This window comes from Ranitomeya variabilis, chromosome 7 (assembly GCF_051348905.1).
Source record: "Ranitomeya variabilis isolate aRanVar5 chromosome 7, aRanVar5.hap1, whole genome shotgun sequence".
Classification (NCBI taxonomy): domain Eukaryota; kingdom Metazoa; phylum Chordata; class Amphibia; order Anura; family Dendrobatidae; genus Ranitomeya; species Ranitomeya variabilis.
In genome coordinates, this window is record NC_135238.1 from 172,935,609 (window position 1) to 172,956,952 (window position 21,344).

At 45.2% G+C, this 21,344-nt stretch overlaps 2 protein-coding genes across 3 annotated transcripts in view; one reads left to right on the forward strand and one right to left on the reverse strand.

Annotated features, from left to right (window-relative positions):
- MREG (melanoregulin) overlaps nucleotides 1-21,344 on the reverse strand; it is a 196,189-nt gene that overhangs the window by 161,077 nt on the left and 13,768 nt on the right. The gene's annotated exons all lie outside the window — the stretch shown is intronic.
- LOC143784252 (putative methyltransferase DDB_G0268948) overlaps nucleotides 16,627-21,344 on the forward strand; it is a 78,517-nt gene continuing 73,799 nt past the window's right edge. The window contains exon 1 of the mRNA XM_077272274.1: nucleotides 16,627-16,755. The gene's annotated coding sequence lies outside the window, so the exon portion shown is untranslated. The remainder of the gene's footprint in view (nucleotides 16,756-21,344) is intronic.

Consider the following 21,344-nt stretch of genomic DNA (forward strand, 5'->3'; position numbering starts at 1 on the left):
AGGTCTTTAGTGGATCCAGCGAGTACGTCCTTAAAGGAAATTTTAAATTATTGTTCAAAGATTTTGCACTTAGTAGAATACCCGGTTGGGTAAGCAAAGTTATTTCTAGTCTGTTATTGAAAGTATTTAACCATGTTTGTAACGTTCAAGTGTCCTCACCTCCCATAAAGGGAAGCTCTGTTAAAAAGTTTACTTGTACTTGCATTTTCAAAATTGTATGTCTTTTTGCTGACATGTATTGTTGTTTTCTTCCCAGTCCAGGAGTACTGGATTTAACCGGGGGGGGGGGGGGTGTGCAGCGCCCCAGAGTCCTGGTCGTTGCAGTACTGTTGCTCTGCCGCTAAGGGGGGCTATGGTACGTCTGATGGCACTGAAGGAGTTCATCTGACCAGGTATCACAGACACCAATACATTTCACAGTCTGGCCTCCAGGGGGAGCTAAAGGTTCTATTTATTAGGCCACTCCTCACAGTCTGGTAAAACTGGGGGTTAGGCAGGAAGTTAGAGAGAAAGCTGACTGGGTTGGAACCAGGCAACACCTTGTGGCAGAGGGTGTTGTAGGGGAAGATTCAGAGGGGTCCCTGTCAGGGGTGGGATCCTGACAGAGGCCTAGCAACCAGAGAGAACGTTACGGGACCGCGCCTGCACGATATAGCGGCGGTACCCCAAGAAAGGACAAGAAGTGAGGTTTATTGTGCTGAGTGAGAAACGAGATCAACGCAACAAGGAGAATACCAGTAGGAGTCGTGCTGTAAGACGAGGCAACATCCTACTGAGGCTCATAACCGGTGGCCGGAACGCCAAGGAAGTATAGAGCTCCAAGCCAAACTTCGAACCTACGGCAGGACAGTCAGTTACAGGCGGGCTGTCTCACCCAGACCCAGGAAGACACAGGGGGGTAACAACAGGAGTGGGGCGACGCTGGAGTCCCGGAAGAGCTCCGAGCCTCCCCGTCATACGGGTGCGTCCTAACCGTAAGATCAGGGGGACGTAGAGGGAGAACATCAGAATCGAGTTGTGAGGGAACACGAGAAACAGACACAACAGTTGTGGGTACTATCCCGTAAGCACAGCAGGGGAGGACCACAACACACAAGCGCAGGAAGGTAGGCACAGATTTTCACCTGCGAAGGGAACTCTGGAGGTGCCATCGGACCGGCCGGACTGGTTAACCGTATTCCGGATTGAGGACTCAGAAGCCTTCAGTAAAGAGGTAAAGAGACTGCAACCTGGTGTCCTCGTTATTGACCGCGACCGGCACTACACCGCACCATAACATCAGTGCAGCGCCCCAGAGTCCTGGTCGTTGCAGAACTGTGGCTCCGCCGCTAAGGGGGGCTATGGTACGTCTGATGGTACTGAAGGAGTTCATCTGATCAGGTATCACATACACCAATACATTTCACAGTCGGGCCTCCAGGGGGAGCTAAGGGTGCTATTTATTAGGCCACTCCTCACCACTGTGGGTAAAACTGGGGGTCAGGCAGGAAGTTAGGGAGAAAGCTGACTGGGTTGGACCAGACAACACCTGGTGGCAGAGGGTGTTGTGGGGAAAGATTCGGTAGGGTCTCTGTCAGGTTTGGGACCCTGACAGAGGCCTGGCTACAAGAAGGAACGTCACGGGACCGTGCCTGCTCAGCATAGCGGCGGTGCCCTAAGAAAGGAACAGAAGCGAGATATATTGTGCTGAGTGAGAAAAGAGATCAAAGCAAGAAGGAGAATACCAGTAGGAGTCATGCTGTAAGACCGAGGCAACATCCTACTGAGGCGCACAACCGGCGGCCGGAACGCCGAGGAAGTATTACTATATTCAGCTTCAGGCAATACTTCAAACCAACGGCAGGACAGTCAGTCAAAGGCGGGCTGTCTCACCTAAATCACCTATGCAGTCTTGGGGGGCAACTTGTGGAGAGGGGCGACTCTAGGGTCCCGGAAGAGCTCCGAGCCTACCCGTCATACGGGTGCCGTCCTAACCGTAACATCAGGGAGGGACGGAGGATTAGCAGGACATCATCTAATCGAGTTGTGAGGGAACTTAAGAAACAGACACAACAGTTGTGGGGACTTTCCGTAAGCACAGCAGGGAAGGACCACAACACAGCGCTAGTAGGAAGGCACAGATTTCCACCTGTGAAGAGAACTCTGGAGGTGCCATTGGACCGGCCGGACTTGCGCAGCCTGGTGATTCGTATTCCGGACTGAGGACCCAGAGACCTTCAGTAAAGAGGTAAAGAGACTGCAACCTGGTGTCCTCGTTATTTACTGCACTGCACCACCACCACCATCGGCAACTATCATTCACTGTACGCCCCTCAGCAGGGTCACGGACCGGGCCTAGCCACCGTGACAACCCCAGAGCAGAGACTCAGAGGCCCGGTACCGGGTACCCCTCGGCCCTGCGGCAGTGGGGGCGCTTCAACTTGGCGTCACGAACAGGATCTACTTAAGCCTGAAGAATCAGGTCAAGTGTGCCTTGGAACTGTGATTTATCATGCTTGGACTGTGCTTTATTGCAAAGACTGTGTGTTGCCATTTACCGCCAAAAGTTCCCGCCAAAAGTCGCCGCCATTGCAGCATCCCAGGGAGGGCGGAGCCGCATCAAGAGGTGACTCCGGAAGGGCCGCGGTCCGGGTTGCAGCCGATTCCAGCGTCCTCGTCAACAGACCGGAGCGACATCGGTGGAATCACATCAGGCGCAGGTATGGACGGCACCCCTACTCCCCCGGCCGATTCTGCTCTCCCGACCGATCCGGCTCCCCTGACCGACCCCGCTCCTGTGACCGCTCCTCACCCCAGCAACAATAACCGCTTCTTCTCAGTGGAGCGGGTAGTCCTCACCCCCGACGCGATGGGGAAGCTGTTACCTCCACTACCGACCAAGATGGGGGAACCCATAGATGTGGGCCCGGACGGGGTGATCCTCCGGTGGGACACGCCCTGGAACGAGCCGTATGGAGCTCCGGGGGAGAGCCTCACCCTTGCGGTACTTACCTGGGAACAGTATAAGCAATGTTTAATCCAACACTGGAAAGATCGAGACGAGACTGAACAACATGATACACAACGTAGGAAGTCTGCGCACGGCAGGAAAGACGTGGTAAAGCGGGGAACTGTGCTGGCCTACCACCCGAAGAGGGGATGGGGCTCCATACAGGAACCGGGGCTACCAACTGATGTCTTTGTTACTAGTTACAACATAAAAACTCCCTGCTGCAGTCGAGATGGTGACCCATTGCAAAGGGGGGATCAGGTGACCTACACTCGCCACCGGAACGCACAAGGATGGTGCGCTCGGAACGTCCACCGGTGTGAGCCTGAGGGAGCGTCACCTGTTGCCCCGATCATGACTGATCCAGATTTGCCAGATCTTGTTACTGTCACCACCGTACGCCTTGTAGCGGCTGCTGAACTTGCAAGCAGGATTAGCCTTCAAATCCAGACACCGGCTGATCTGATGGCATCTGAGAGACCAACTACCAGCGCAGGTGCTGCATCGGCCGGGGATCAAAGACCACCCACTACACTACAAGACTGAGTAAGCAAGAATGCTTTAATGATTGTAAATAGTTACTGTTCTACTGTTTTGCTGCTAAACCCGTCCAGGGTTAACTCTTAAAGGGATCCCTTTGTTGACCCGGGATCCCTATTGTTTCTGCTGTTTGGTTTGTTTTTCCTACCTTTTGTTCTGTTACCAAGAACAGCCGCAATCATGAACAGTGCATGATACAAACTGCTTGTAAATAGTTTGCACCTTCTTAAAGGTGATCCCTACTGGGATTTAGAGTGTACATCCTTAAAGGCAATGTTGAATTAATGTTAAAAATTTTTGCACTTAGTAGAATACCCGGTTGGGTAAGAAGAGTTATTTATAGCAAAGTTATTTAAAAGTATTTAACCATGTTTGTAACGTTCAAGTGTCCTCACCTCCCATAAAGGGAAGCTCTGTTCAAGTATGCTTATCGTTATTGCACTCACAAAAATTGTATGTCTTTTTGCTGACATGTATTGTTGTTTTCTTCCCAGTCCCGGAGTACTGGATTTAACCGGGGGGGGGGAGTGCAGCGCCCCAGAGTCCTGGTCGTTGCAGTACTGTGGCTCCGCCGCTAAGGGGGGCTATGGTACGTCTGATGGCACTGAAGGAGTTCATCTGATCAGGTATCACATACACCAATACATTTCACAGTCGGGCCTCCAGGGGGAGCTAAGGGTGCTATTTATTAGGCCACTCCTCACCACTGTGGGTAAAACTGGGGGTCAGGCAGGAAGTTAGGGAGAAAGCTGACTGGGTTGGACCAGACAACACCTGGTGGCAGAGGGTGTTGTGGGGAAAGATTCGGTAGGGTCTCTGTCAGGTTTGGGACCCTGACAGAGGCCTGGCTACAAGAAGGAACGTCACGGGACCGTGCCTGCTCAGCATAGCGGCGGTGCCCTAAGAAAGGAACAGAAGCGAGATATATTGTGCTGAGTGAGAAAAGAGATCAAAGCAAGAAGGAGAATACCAGTAGGAGTCGTGCTGTAAGACCGAGGCAACATCCTACTGAGGCGCACAACCGGCGGCCGGAACGCCGAGGAAGTATTACTATATTCAGCTTCAGGCAATACTTCAAACCAACGGCAGGACAGTCAGTCAAAGGCGGGCTGTCTCACCTAAATCACCTATGCAGTCTTGGGGGGCAACTTGTGGAGAGGGGCGACTCTAGGGTCCCGGAAGAGCTCCGAGCCTACCCGTCATACGGGTGCCGTCCTAACCGTAACATCAGGGAGGGACGGAGGATTAGCAGGACATCATCTAATCGAGTTGTGAGGGAACTTAAGAAACAGACACAACAGTTGTGGGGACTTTCCGTAAGCACAGCAGGGAAGGACCACAACACATAGCGCTAGTAGGAAGGCACAGATTTCCACCTGTGAAGAGAACTCTGGAGGTGCCATTGGACCGGCCGGACTTGCGCAGCCTGGTGATTCGTATTCTGGACTGAGGACCCAGAGACCTTCAGTAAAGAGGTAAAGAGACTGCAACCTGGTGTCCTCATTATTTACTGCACCGCACCACCACCACCATCGGCAACTATCATTCACTGTACGCCCCTCAGCAGGGTCACGGACCGGGCCTAGCCACCGTGACAACCCCAGAGCAGAGACTCAGAGGCCCGGTACCGGGTACCCCTCGGCCCTGCGGCAGTGGGGGCGCTTCAAGCACCATACCACCACCTTTTATTGTGCGGCCCTCAGCAGGGTCACGGACCGGGTCTAGCCACCGTGACAACCCCAGAGCAGAGACTCAGAGGCCCGGTACCGGGTACCCCTCGGCCCTGCGGCAGTGGGGGCGGTGCACTAACAAGAGTCTCTTGTAGGGTGAGGTGGACTGGAGAGATGCATATGGTGGAACAAGCGGTGGTGGTGGTGGTGGACATGGCGGATTGAGAGAGGGTTGGTGATGGTATTCTCGATGTTGACCTACCAAAAACCTTGTGATTCCCTGACTGCTTTGGCCTTGCGACGATACCTCCACATTTGCTGCTGGTGGTGTCCTAACTGGTGGGCTTACAGTGAGGGAAGCAATGTAGCGTTGCTGACTACCTTCATTCTGAGCAGGTGCACCAACGGTACGGGACGTTTGGTAGATAGTCCAGTCTTGCAAGTGCATACTGGTTAAATGTCTACACATGCACGTTGTATTTAAATTTTTGACATTCTGCCCTCTGCTAAAGGTCTTTGAGCATTTCTTACAGATAACTTTGCACTGATCATTCGGACCTTGGTTAAAAAATTGCCACACTGCACTCTTCCTACTATCAAATACCTTTTCAGGCATTGCGCGCTGTGCTGCTTTCACCGGATGGCCACGCTGTCCTAAAACTGGTTTTGTTTTTGACACACGTTTTTGGCCAGATACAGGCCTGCCAGATGAAAGCTGTTGCGATGTTGATGCCTGCTGCAGCTCATCCTCCTCCTCTTCAGAGCTACTGCCAGTGGCACCCTGTTCCCCCAATGGCTGCCAATCTGGGTCTACAACTGGGTCATCTATCACCTCCTCTTCAATGTCCTGAGGTGCTATAGCGTTCGGGACGGGGCACCATAGTCTCATCAGGGTCAGATTATGGCCGAGTACACTGCGAGGGCAATGTTGTGATCTGAGTCAATGGAACAGCATAAAAATCTAGCTGTGGCTGTGCATCTGTGCACTCCATGTCCAACTCATCTTGTAATGGACTGTGAATTATTTCCCTTTCTAACCCTGGCACGGTATGTGTAAAGAGCTCCATGGAGTAAACTGTAGTGTCACCTACCGCATCCTTCACTTTTGCTTTGGGTGAAGGACACAAGGAAGCGACTTGTTCCTGACCGTGAGCATCCACTGATGACTCTCTGCTTTTAAATTTGGAACTTTCGGAAGAGGAGGCGAAAGAGCTAGAGGCTGAGTCAGCAAGGAAAGCCAAAACTTTTTCCTGCTGCTCCGGCTTTAAAAGCGGTTTTCCTACTCCCAGAAAAGGGAGCCTTCGAGGCCTTGTGTAGCCAGACGTTGACGCTGGCTCAAAAACTCGAGCCTTAGGTGCTATTTTGCTTTTCCCACTACCACCAGATGCTTTTCCACCACCATCATTACCAGCTGGCAATGACCACCCACGGCCCCTTCCACCAGACTTGCTCATTTTTGGGAAAGTGTAAACAAACTATCAACCATTATATGGTACTGTAAAGCAAGGTAGAAGGTGTATGTAAACTTGTTGAGAATTTAACTCTCCCTTTTTATGTGTGGGAGACGGCGGCAAAAATAAGGCCCACTGTATCACACTACACAGTATAAGTGGCAGAAAGTGACTGGCAGATATACGCCAAACAGAACTGACCCAGATGCACTTAGTGGCAATATAAATCTCCCTTTTTATGTGTGGGAAACTGCAGCAAAAACAAGGCCCACTGTATTACACTACACAGTATAAGTGGCAGAAAGTGGCTGGCAGATATACGCCAAACAGAACTGACCCATATGCACTTAGTGGCAATATAAATCTCCCTTTTTTGCATGGGAAACTGCGGCAAAAATAAGGCCCACTGTATTACACTGCACGGCACAAATAGCAGAAAGTGACTGGCAGATATACTCCAAACAGAACTGACCCAGGTGCACTTAGTGGCAATATAAATCTTCTTTGTATGTGTGGGGAAACTGCATAAAAAATAAGGCCCACTGCATTACACTACATAGTATAAGTGGCAGAAAGTGGCTGGCAGACATATGCCAAACGGAACTGACCCAGATGCACTTAGTGGCAATATAAATCTCCCTTTTTATGTGTGGGAAACTGCGGCAAAAATAAGGCCCACTGTATTACACTACAGGGTATAAGTGGCAGAAAGTGACTGGCAGATATACGCCTAACAGAACTGACCCAGATGCACTTAGTGGCAATATAAATCTCCCTTTTTATGTGTGGGAAACTGCGGCAAAAATAAGGCCCACTGTATTACACTACATGGTATAAGTGGCAGAAAGTGGCTGGCAGATATACGCCAAACAGAACTGACCCAGATGCACTTAGTGGCAATATAAATCTCCCTTTTTATGTGTGGGAAACTGCGGCAAAAGTAAGGCCCACTGTATTACACTACACAGTATAAGTGGCAGAAAGTGACTGGCACATATACGCCAAACAGAACTAACCCAGATGCACTTAATGGCAATATAAATCTCCCTTTTTTGTGTGGGAAACTACAGCAAAATTAAGGCCCACTGTATTACACTACACGGTATAAGTGGCAGAAAGTGGCTGGCAGATATACGTCAAACAGAACTGATCCAGATGCACTTAGTGGCAATATAAATCTCCCTTTTTATGTGTGGGAAACTGCGGCAAAAATAAGGCCCACTGTATTACACTACACGGTTTAAGTGGCAGAAAGTGGCTGGCAGATATACGCCAAACAGAACTGACCCAGATGCACTTAGTGGCAATATAAATCTCCCTTTTTATGTGTGGGAAACTGCGGCAAAAATAAGGCCCACTGTATTACACTACACGGTATAAGTGGCAGAAAGTGACTGGCAGATATACGCCAAACAGAACTGACTCAGATGCACTTAGTGGCAATATAAATCTCCCTTTTTATGTGTGGGAAACTGCGGCAAAAATAAGGCCCACTGTATTACACTACACGGTTTAAGTGGCAGAAAGTGGCTGGCAGATATACGCCAAACAGAACTGACCCAGATGCACTTACTGGCAATATAAATCTCCCTTTTTATGTGTGGGAAACTGCGGCAAAAATAAGGCCCACTGTATTACACTACACGGTTTAAGTGGCAGAAAGTGGCTGGCAGATATACGCCAAACAGAACTGATCCAGATGCACTTAGTGGCAATATAAATCTCCCTTTTTATGTGTGGGAAACTGCGGCAAAAATAAGGCCCACTGTATTACACTACACGGTTTAAGTGGCAGAAAGTGGCTGGCAGATATACGCCAAACAGAACTGACCCAGATGCACTTAGTGGCAATATAAATCTCCCTTTTTATGTGTGGGAAACTGCGGCAAAAATAAGGCCCACTGTATTACACTACACGGTATAAGTGGCAGAAAGTGACTGGCAGATATACGCCAAACAGAACTGACTCAGATGCACTTAGTGGCAATATAAATCTCCCTTTTTATGTGTGGGAAACTGCGGCAAAAATAAGGCCCACTGTATTACACTACACGGTTTAAGTGGCAGAAAGTGGCTGGCAGATATACGCCAAACAGAACTGACCCAGATGCACTTACTGGCAATATAAATCTCCCTTTTTATGTGTGGGAAACTGCGGCAAAAATAAGGCCCACTGTATTACACTACATGGTTTAAGTGGCAGAAAGTGGCTGGCAGATATACGCCAAACAGAACTGACCCAGATGCACTTACTGGCAATATAAATCTCCTTTTTATGTGTGGGAAACTGCGGCAAAAATAAGGCCCACTGTATTACACTACACGGTAAAAGTGGCAGAAAGTGGTTGGCAGATATATGCCAAACAGGACTGACGCAGATGCACTTAGTGGCAATATAAATCTCCCTTTTTGTGTGGGAAACTGAGGCAAAAATAAGGCCCACTGTATTACACTACACAGTATAAGTGGCAGAAAGTGGCTGGAAGACATATAAAAAAAAATGGGACTGTACTACAATAACAATCTCCCTAGAATGATCTCAGGACAAGTATGGCAGCCAGCAATAAAAAGGACTGCTTCACACAAAAGTGGGGACAAATAAACAATAGAACTGTGCAGAAAGGAGCAACAGGACTTTTGCTTTTAAAAAAGCAGTTGGTTTGCACAACGGCGTACAAACAGCAATGCAGCTATCAGGGAGCCTTATAAGCTACAGAGCTGATGCACAGAAATCTATCCTCCACTGTCCCTGCAAAGAAAAGGTGGTGTTGGACAGTGGAAATCGCTACAGCACAAGCGGTTTGGGGGTTAATCTTTCCTCCCTAACAAAATCCCTGTTTCTGACGAAGCGGCAGCAACCTCTCCCTATGCTCAGATCGGCAGAAGTAAGATGGCGGTCGGCGTGCACGCCCCTTTATAGCCCCTGTGACGCCGCAGAAAGCAAGCCAATCACTGTCATGCCCTTCTCTAAGATGGTGGGGACCGAGATCTATGTCATCACGCTGCCCACACTCTGCATCCACCTTCATTGGCTGAGAAATGGCGCTGAAAGCGTCATACAAAAGATTGCCGACAGCATGGCTGATCCCACACTGGGATCGGGTCGGGTTTCACGAAACCCGACTTTGCCGAAAGTCGGCGATTTTTTAAATTGTCCGATCCGTTTCGCTCAACCCTAGTCGTGGGCGTTTTGCCACGACCAATCAGCGACTTGGATTCCATGACAGACAGAGGCCGCGACCAATGAACATCCGTGACAGAAAGAAAGACAGACAGACAGAAGGACAGACAGAAAGACGGAAGTGACCCTAAGACAATTATATAGTAGATATATATATATATATATATATATATATATATATATATATATATATATATATATATATATATATATATATATATAAATGAGGAGCTTATTTTTTCAGGTTTCTTATATAAACATATTTCATTGATACATTATTTGTTCTTATATTCACCCAGAATTTTTTTTTAAATGCTTTGTTTTTTTTTATTCTTCTCCTTAACATACATAATTTTGAAATACATTATTTTTTGTTGTTTCCTCATAAGCAGTCATTTTACCACCTTTTCTCCCCTTTCATCTTTTCCTTTCTTTTTGAGCAACTTGCTTTCCACGGCCTCTTGTCAAGACCGATGTGTCTAGATAAAAACAAGTAAGTGGGGTTTGGGACTTACATACCCGATGCTGCTCCTGCCTTTAAAACTCTAAATCATCCTACTGCTATGTGGGAGACAATTTCTAAGAACTTCAGAAAGCACATTCAAAGCATGCATCCATCATTCTCTAGACAGACAAGCATGCATGACAAGGGAAGACACTAATTTCTATGTTATCAGACTTCTTCCAAGGAACTCAAGAAGAGTTTAAAAGAATTTATTCTACATCTTTGGGCCACAGGGCATAAATGAGAAGCTTCTTTTTATAGGTTTTGTTATGTAAAAAAGATTACGGTAATTGATATAATCATTGTCCTTATACTAAGATATCTTTAATCCCTTCACCCCAGGGCCACTTTCTGTTTTATCATTTTTTTCTCCCCTTCTTCCAAGAGCCATAACTTTTTCATTTTTCCGTGAATATAGCCATATGAGGGCTTATTTTTCTCAAAACGAGTTGTACTTTGATTGAACCACTCATTTTACTATATAGTGAACTAGAAAATATGGGAAAAGAAACTGTGAAATTGCAAAAAATTGCAATTCCCCAATTGTTTTTTTGGTTTTTAATTTACCATGTTCACTGTATGGTAAAACTGACCTGGTAGTATTATTCTACAGGTCAGTAAGAGTATACCTATACCAATCATTTATCCATTTTTTTTTATTTACATGGTGAAAAAAATTAAGAAATTTGTATGAATTTTTTTTTTGCTTTTGTGCTTTTGTAGCCATTTTCCCAAACTTGTAGCGTTTTCATTTTTCGGGATAGTGGACTTCATGATTCAACGATACCAAATATGTGGTTTTTTTCCATCATTTTATTTTCAATAGGGCAAAATGGGAGTGATTTGAAGTTGTGTTTTTTTTTCATATTTTTAAAAGGGGACTTGAAGCTGCGATCAACTTATTGCTTGTGCTATACATAGCAGTGCTTCAGATATGCCACGAGCCAACTTTCACAGAAAAATCATAATGACAGGTCATCAGCAGACTCTTGACTGTCATGACAACATGTCGGCTCCCTGTGATCAGGTCATAAGCGCGCCGATGGGACAGTACTAGTATAAACGTGGAAGTTAAGAGGGTTATACAACCTGGGGAGGGGAAATTGAGGGGCCATTATTACTTTGTAGAAATGGTAGGGACACTTGGGGCATTGCTAATTGTTAAGTTGAAACTCTTGGGGAATTATTATATTGAAAGAAAAAAAGAAAGCAGAAGCCAGCTCACCGACCATGAAGAGAAGCACGGAAGCAGTCCTGATGAGACGTGAGTGTATAGGAAGAAAAACGAAATTTCCAGCTTGCTCTTGATAAAATGTAAATCTTTAATCCAAACGGTTAAAATGACGATACATGCTCCTTGGACCCACCATAACCCCGTGAGGGAGAGCGACGCGTTTCTACTGCCAAGCAGTCTTTATCCAAGCTTGGATAAACCTGATCGCTGATTGCTCCCCTGAAGTTGTTGTCTATGCTTTTGGTTTGGCCTCCCGTTGAATTCAAGGGGGCTCGAATAAGTTCAGAGAACTGTTCAGCAAACTGTTTGGCTAACATCGTGAAATTTTCCAAACCGAGCGGAACCTTAAAAGGTTCACTCATCTCTAGTCAGAATAAAGTGCAAAATCAAGCAGCAATAGATCAATGAACAGAGCACAGAAAAACAAGCAAACAGAACCACTGACCAAATGCTACAATTGGCAGGGATCTATGCGTAAGAACTCAGCTAAGTAGCACGGTGTTGATAAGAAACAGGGAGAACCTGTAAGAAGCCCAGCACATCCCAGTCTCTGATTGGATGACTGAGCTGTCTGTCAACACATTGATAGCTCATCTCTGGATGGCCACTCCATAATGCTACAGGGACACAACTTACAGAGGAAGCTATCATCCAAATCCAGGTGATCATGATTTTGTGGTGGATAAGACCTAGGAACCAGTGAGGCGTGCCAAGGATGTGTCATCAGAGGATTAAGGTGTTAGATTTAAATACTTTAAAAAGGTTTAAATTAGAAATACTAGCAGTGATAACGTGTGGCTAAAGGATCCTCTGGAGCAAAATCTGCTTGTTCTTTGGTCAACTCTGGAGCGGGTGATGATACACTTGCTGTTAGTAGAGGGGCCTCAATAGTGCCTGGAATCTCTGTTGGTGGTGTCAGGACTTGTGTTTATTTCTTCATTTTCAGTCTTGAATGATCCTTATATACATGAGGGGTCAGAGCATTCTTTAGCAGGTGTTTTGTTGTTGTCCTCGGTTATTTCTATTTTTAACCCCTTCATGACCGTGGGATTTTTCGTTTTTCCGTGTTCGTTTTTTACTCCCCTCCTTCCCAGAGCCATAACTTTTTTATTTTTTGGTCAATTTGGCCATGTGAGGGCTTATTTTTTGCGGGACGAGTTGTACTTTTGAACAACATCATTGGTTTTACCATGTCGTGTACTAGAAAACAGGAAAAAAATTCCAAGTGAGGTGAAATTGCAAAAAAAGTGCAATCCCACACTTGTTTTTTCCTTGGCTTTTTTGCTAGGTTCACTAAATGCTAAAACTGACCTGCCATTATGATTCTCCAGGTCATTATGAGTTCATAGACACCTAACATGACTAGGTTATTTTTTACCTAAGTGGTGAAAAAAAATTCCAAACTTTGCTAAAAAAAAAAAAATAAATAAAAAAATTGTGCCATTTTCCGATACTTGTAGCGTCTCCATTTTTCATGATCTGGGGTCGGTTGAGGGCTTATTTTTTGCGTGCCGAGCTGGCGTTTTTAATTATTCCAATTCGGTGCAGATACGTTCTTTTGATCGCCCGGTATTGCATTTTAATGCAATGTCGCAGCGACAAAAAAACCGTAATTCTGGCGTTTCGATTTTTTTTCTCGTTACGCCATTTAGGGATCAGGTTAATGCTTTTTTTTATTGATAGATCAGGCGATTCTGAACGTGGCAATACCAAATATGTGTAGATTTGATTTTTTTTTATTGATTTATTTTGATTGGGGCGAAAGGGGGGTGATTTAAACTTTTATATATTTTTTTTTTCACATTCTTTTAAACTTTTTTTTAAACTTTTGCCATGCTTCAATAGCCTCCATGGGAGGCTAGAAGCAGGCACAGCACGATCGCCTCTGCTACATAGCAGCGATCTGCTGTTCGCTGCTATGTAGTAGAAAATCAGGTGTGCTGTGAGCGCCGACCACAGGGTGGCGCTCACAGCTACCGCCGATCAGTAACCATAGAGGTCTCAAGGACCTCTATGGTTACAATAGAGAAGCATCACTGACCTCCGATCATGTGACGGGGGTCGGCGATGCGCTCATATCCGACCGCCCGGCCGGATGCGGTAGTTAAATGCCGCTGTCTGCGTTTGACAGCGGCATTTAACTAGTTAATAGCGGCGGGTGAATCGCCATTTCACCCGCCGCTATTGCGGGCACATGTCAGCTGTTCAAAACAGTTGACATGTCCCAGCTTTGATGCGGGCTCACCTCGGAGCCCTGCATCAAAGCAGGGGAGCTGACATCGGACGTACTATCCCGTCCGATGTCAGTAAGGGGTTAAAGAAGAGCTGTCACTCAGAAACAGGAGTTAAATACCATATATACTCGAGTATAAGCCGAGATTTTCAGCCCATTTATTTGGGCCAAAAGTCCCCCTCTCGGCTTATACTCGAGTCATACCCAGGGGTCGGCAGGGGAGGGGGAGCGGGGGCTGTCTAATTATACTCAACTGCTCCTGGCACGGTCTCTGCAGGTCCCTGGCTTCCCGGCGCCGGCAGCTTCATCCTGTACTGAGCGGTCGCATGGTACCGCTCATTACAGTAATTAATATGCTGCTCCACCTCCCATAGGGGTGGAGCCACATATTCATTACTGTAATGAGCGGTAACGGTGACCACTCACTACAAGAGGAAGCTGCCGGCGCCGGGGAAGCAGAGACTGCACAGCGCCAGGAGCAAGTGAGTATAGTGGAGAGGGGTAGCGCAGCGCTGCGCGATATTCACCTGCTCCTCGTTCCGTCACCACTCCATCTTCAGCGTCTTCTGCAGTGATGCTCAGGTCAGAGGGTGCGGTGACTTGGTTAGTGCGCGCTCTGCCTGTACGTCAGTGCAGAAGACGCTGAAGATGGAGCGGCGCTGGAATGAAGTCAGGTGAATATTGAAAGTGCCGGGGGCCTGAGCGATGGAGAGGTGAGTATGTGATTTTTTTTTTATCGCAGCAACAGCAAATGGGGCAAGTGTCTGCATGGAGCATCTTATGGGGCCATAACGTTAGTGCAGCACTATATGGGGCAAGTGTCTGTATGAGGCCATAATCAACATTTGTGCAGCACTATATGGGGCAAGTGTCTGTATGGAGCATCTTATGGGGCCATAACGTTTGTGCAGCACTATATGGGGCAAGTGTCTGTATGGGGCCATAATCAACATTTGTGCAGCACTATATGGGGCAAGTGTCTGTATGGAGCATCTTATGGGGCCATAACGTTTGTGCAGCACTATATGGGGCAAATATCTTTATAGAGCATCTTATGGGGCCATAATTAAAGTTTGAGCAGCATTATATGGGGCAAATGTCTGTATGGAGTATCTTATGGGGCCATAATGTTTGTGCAGCACTACAGTATATGGGGCAAATATCTTTATGGAGCATCTTATGGGGCCATAACGTTTGTGCATCACTATATGGGGCAAGTGTCTGTATGGGGCCATAATCAACGTTTGTGCAGCACTATATGGGGCAAGTGTCTGTATGGAGCATCTTATGGGGCCATAACGTTTGTGCAGCACTATATGTGGCAAATATCTTTATGGAGCATCTTATGGGGCCATAATTAACATTTGTGAAGCATTATATGGGGCTAGTGTCTGTATGGAGCATCTTATGGGGCCATAATCAAGGTTTGTGCCGCATTATATGGGGCACATATCTTTATGGAGCATCTTATGGAGCCATAATCAACATTTGTGCAGCGTTATATTGGGCAAATGTGTTTATGGAGCGTGTTATGGGGCCATTATTAACCTTTATGCAGGATTATATGGGGCATATTTTAATATGGAGCATCTTATGGGGCCATCATAAACTTTATGGAGCATTATATGGGGCTCCTGATTCAATATGGATATTCAAAAACACTTAGCCTACTGATGTCTCAATTAATTTTAATTTTATTGGTATCTAATTTTACTTTTGATATTTACCGGTAGCTGCTGCATTTCCCACCCTAGGCTTATACTCGAATCATTAAGTTTTCCTAGTTTTTTGTGGCAAAATTAGGGGGGTTGGCTTATACTCGGGTCGGCTTATACTCGAGTATATACGGTACCTTGTAAAACTACAAAGTTTCCACGATTCTGCTGCTATTTTCCATTTTGTGTTGCGTCACTCCATTTGCTGCTTTTGGTAAAAGTATGTGCAATCTATGAATGCAGACTAATTTAGTGTTTCTTCACAGTCTGGCTCTTTCACCCTTTCTTCCAAAATACAGCCAAATACAGCTTGTGAGCTTCTGAGTCTCCTTGGACAGCTGCTGAGGTGTGAGTGGCAGTATCTGGGATGAAAGCGCATTGCCCCAGAAAAGACTCTGAAAACACTCTCAGTTGGTCTACAAGCAGAGAATTCACATAATGTGATTCAAAAGCAATAAATGTTAATATTTCTGAAATAGCAGGGAAAAGCAAGAAAAAAAAGTTGCGAAAACGGGGAGTTGAAGGATATTTTATGAGGTATTTAGTTTACTTTTTGGAGCAATTGATAGGTCTTTTTTAAGTTTTTTTTTATTGTTTCTGTTTTCTTCCCTTTTTTGATACTATGAAGATTTGTTGAGCAATATGAATTTGGATTGTGTTGTGCCATATCTTTAGTGTATAGATTTATTGTATTTTATTGTATTCTATTGTAATCTATTGTAGATTGTAAGCTCTCACGAGCAGGGTCGTCTTATTGTGCTTTAATTATTGTATTGCTATCGTTGTTACTTATGACTGTTGTGTGTGAAACTGTTAAGCTGTAAAGCACTGCGGAATATGTTGGAGCTATATAAATAAAGATTATTATTATTATTTATTTTGCTCATTATTGTGTTCTAGCAACTAGCAACTAGCAGCTCACGTGCAGTGATTCTTCATCAGTGATGCCTATCTGTTCATGTTTCATATGTAGCACCTGCCTCAGAAAGCCTCTACACATCACAGTTCCTGGAATTGTATCATGCCTGTGATGTTTTTTGTATCTATCATTCACTTGATATTTCACATTGCCTGCATGTCTTTCATAGATCCACCCAGTTAATTCCATAGAATTCTGTGTCCCTCCTTTGCCCACCCAATGGGTTTGCTTTGCTTTCTGATGTGACTGAACTAAGGTGCTATAAAAGGAAAGAGGTGGGTAAAAAAAATAGGATTTGAAAGAAGAAGTTCAATACCTGTAAGTAATTAACTTTTCCTTACTTTTCATTATTCATTACTGTTTTTTGCTGGATTTGATAATGGATAGGAGGATTAAAGGTTTCCTTCAATGTACAGTATGGATCAGGCAAAACAAGCATGAAACTGGGTTAATGTAATAATTAGCAATGGAAAGGGTTCTAAGAAAAGAAAGAACTCTCCTGTTTCTCTACTTCCAAGCAAAATGTACAAATTTTGCAATGATTCAAGGTTCTATGTCACAGAAATGGCCATCCTAGTGGAGATGGCTCTACCAACAGCTGTAAGAATAACCTAGCTGGTAGCCAGAAAGGTGGTATGGTAGGTAGGGTAAAACAGTGGTACAGTTTATATATTGCATTCTATAATAAGGAAAATAGAATAAATTGTCGCCAACACTGATTAACCAAATGATTTGCTGTATCCCGGTGCCAGGATTTGGCATTTTCTGGAACGGGCTAATAAACTACTGCTGGGACTGGTGATGATGAACCAGCAGTCATGGTCCATGTGTGAGTAAATTAGAGAATAGGAGATAGGCGGAGGATCCTTAATAATAATGTTAAAGAATTAGGCTGGAGTCACACATGGCGTAAGACAATACGCAACGTATTATACGTCCGTACTACGGCCGTAATACGGAGAAATGTTCCCAAAATAGTGATCCGTAGTCAGGGTGTGTCAGCGTATTTTGCGCATGGCATCCTCCGTATGTAATCCGTATGGCATCCGTACTGCGAGATTTTCGCGCAGGCTTGCAAAACCGACATCTAATGGATTTATGTGCTCAAATGTTCTGGAAAACATATATACAGTATATATATATATATATATATATATATATATATATATATATATATATATATATATATATATATATGTCATTGAGACACATATATATATTCTGTATTTAGATTTCATTCAGCGCGATATCTGTGAACAGCCGGTAATTCAATTGCCGGCTTTTCATTTCTCCTGCACAAACCCGACAGGATATGAGACATGGTTTTCATACAGTAAACCATCTCATATCCCCTTTTTTTTTGCATATTCCACACTACTAATGTTAGTAGTGTGTATGTGCAAAATTTCAGCGCTGTAGCTGCTGAAATAAAGGGTTAAATGGCGGAAAAAATTGGCGTGGGCTCCCGCGCAATTTTCTCCGCCAGAGCGGTAAAGCCAGTGACTGAGGGCAGATATTAATAGCCAGGAGAGGGTCCATGGTTATTGGCCCCCCCGTGGCTACAAACATCTGCCCCCAGCCACCCCAGAAAAGGCACATCTGGAAGATGCGCCTATTCTGGCACTTGGCCACTCTCTTCCCACTCCCTGTAGCGGTGGGATATGGGGTAATGAAGGGTTAATGCCACCTTGCTATTGTAAGGTGACATTAAGCCAGATTAATAATGGAGAGGCGTCAATTATGACACCTATCCATTATTAATCCAATTGTATGAAAGGGTTAAAAAACACACACACACATGATTTAAAAGTAGTTTAATGAAATAAACACAGCGGTTGTTGTAATAATTTATTGTTCTCGCAATCCATCAGGAACACCCTCGCTTGGAAAAATAATAAACGCACAAGATACATACCTTCTGGTGAACCGTCTCGTCCCACGAAGTAATCCATCTGAAGGGGTTAACTAATATTACAGGCAGAGCTGCGATAAACCATTCGCTCGTACCTGTAATCCCCGGGTGCTGAAAGGAAAGCAGGATCTGTACTTACATTGAGTCGCGGTGAGGCGCCCTCTGGTGGATGTTCTCATGAACTGCAGCCTGGGAACTTTTTCCCACGCTCCAGGTCATATGAGGACATCCACCAGGGGGCGCATCACCGCGACTGAAGGAAATGTAGGTCAATGACCTACATTTCATTCATTCGCCGGGGATTACAGGCACGGAGCACTGCTGCATTTAGCAGGGCTCCTGCCTGTAATATTAGTTAACCCCTTCAGATGGATTACTTCGTGGGACGAGACGGTTCACCAGAAGGTATGTATCTTGTGCGTTTATTATTTTTCCAAGCGAGGGTGTTGCTGATGGATTGAGAGAACAATAAATTATTACAACAACCGCTGTGTTTATTTCATTAAACTACTTTTAAATCATGTGTGTGTGTTTTTTAACCCTTTCATACAATTGGATTAATAATGGATAGGTGACATAATTGACGCCTCTCCATTATTAATCTGGCTTAAAATGTCACCTTACAATAGCAAGGTGACATTAACCCTTCATTACCCCATATCCCACCGCTACAGGGAGTGGGAAGAGATTGGCCAAGTGCCAGAATAGGCGCATCTTCCAGATGTGCCTTTTCTGGGGTGGCTGGGGGCAGATGTTTGTAGCCATGGGGGGGCCAATAACCGTGGACCCTCTCCTGGCTATTAATATCTGCCGTCAGTCACTGGCTTTACCGCTCTGGCGGAGAAAATTGCGCGGGAGCCCACGCCAATTTTTTCCGCCATTTAACCCTTTATTTCAGCAGCTACAGCGCTGAAATTTTGCACATACACACTACTAACATTAGTAGTGTGGAATATGCAAAAAAAAAGGGGATATGAGATGGTTTACTGTATGTAAACCATGTCTCATATCCTGTCGGGTTTGTGAAGGAGAAATGAAAAGCCGGCAATTGAATTACCGACTTTTCACTAACAGCGCTGCGTATTTCTCGCAAGTCACACTGCTGGTCCGTGTGGAATCCGTATTTTTCTCGCCCCCATAGACTTTCATTGGCGTATTATTTGCGCAATACGCTGACAAACGCAGCATGCTGCGATTTTGTACGGCCGTAGAAAGCCGTATAATACTGAACCGTAATATACGGCTGATAGGAGCAGCCCCATTGAGAAGCATTGTGCCGTATGTAATGCGAGTTTTACGTACGTAGTTTTTGCGCTCTTACGTACGTAAAACACGCATGTGTGACCCCAGCCTTAGGCTGCAAGCTGAAGGCAAGAACCTTTAAAGGGTTTCTTAGTGAAATTAAAATACATTTAAATAATACAAAATTTACTAAATACCTTTATTAAGCAAAGAATTAGCAAAAAAAAGTCATCTTTATTTAGTGAACTGTCAGGATTTTAAATATATCAGCTCCAATAGAAGTTTTGCAGCTGTGATATTTTAGGAGGGGCTGCGTACAGATGTCAGGTGCGAACAGCATCCTTCAGGTATCGTGAACACGCATTCCTTTGTTCACTGAACCTAACAGGACAAGCGGATGAGAGGAGCAGCGACTAAAACAGAAGATAACTTTTCTTTGCCGGAGAACATTCTGATGGTTTACTGGGTGACAGGAGGACGGAGCTGTTGGACAAACAAAACACACCACCAATGACCACAATATATTTTCAGTTTACTTACAAATAGAGATGAGCGAATTTGCTCTGGTTCCCTCTTATTCGGCAAGCTGCAGAGGGAACCCGGCTTTCTGCGTCGCAGCTGTGTCACAGTAATGATACATGCATGGAGAGCCTGTTTGTTGGGCTCTCCATGCATGTGTCGTGACTGTCACTCAGCCGCGACACATGCACCTGTGGTACCGATCAGCTGATCGGCCGGCGCGATCCAGGAAGCCAGGTTCACTCTACAGCTTATTCCGCAAGTGCTATAGCTTGTCGAATAACAGAGAACCCGAGCAAATTCACTCACCTCTACTTACAAACACATACTCAGTTGGGGAAGGCAAAACAACTTTAAAAAACACAATTTTCCTAGTCTGAAGAATGCAGTTCAACTCTTCAAGACATTGACTAAGAGAAGATAGTTTCAGAAAATGATAGTAATACAAATGATGATGATGATGTTGATGGGAGTACTTTAATGGGAATCTGTCAGCAGGATTTAATTCCAAATCTATTTATATATACAGCTCTGGCAAAAATTAAGAGACCACCCCATCAAATCCATGTCATGGGCAGCCCAAACTCCAGACCTGAACCCCATTGAAAACCTCTGGAATGTAATCAAGAGGATGATGGATAGTCACAAGCCATCAAACAAAGAACTGCTTAAACTTTTGCGCCAGGCAAACTGCACATTTTGCAGTGGTCTCTTAATTTTTGCCAGAGCTGTATACATGTAGCTCTTTAAAAGACAAGTCTAGCATAACTTTACATTGCCAGTTGTTCTTTGGTAAATAAGAAATTAATATTTGATTTAATAGGCAAATGAGACTGAAGAGCTACTGTAGATCTGAAGCCTCTGTCACTCGAACTATATTCCCCGCCCAGAACAGCCTCCTGCTTATCATGACTGCCTCTATGCTGTGTGTCTTCATGCAAAGGAACTGTCAAGCAGGAGGAGGCGACACTGGGTGGGGAGTAGAGCTTTAGTGACAGAGGCTTCAGATATAGTATTTCAGCCTTATTTGCAGATCAATAAAAAAATACTGATTTCCTTAATGTAGGAACAGACTGGGCATGTAAAAGTATTGCTGCACTTGTCTCTAAAGAGCTACATGTGCAAATAAAAATTAAGGGTTGAAATCCTCCAGAGCCAACAGATTGACCTTTAAGTCTATCTTGGTCAGACAGTAAAATGTATTTGTCAGGGCACTGTTGCAGGATATCCTGGG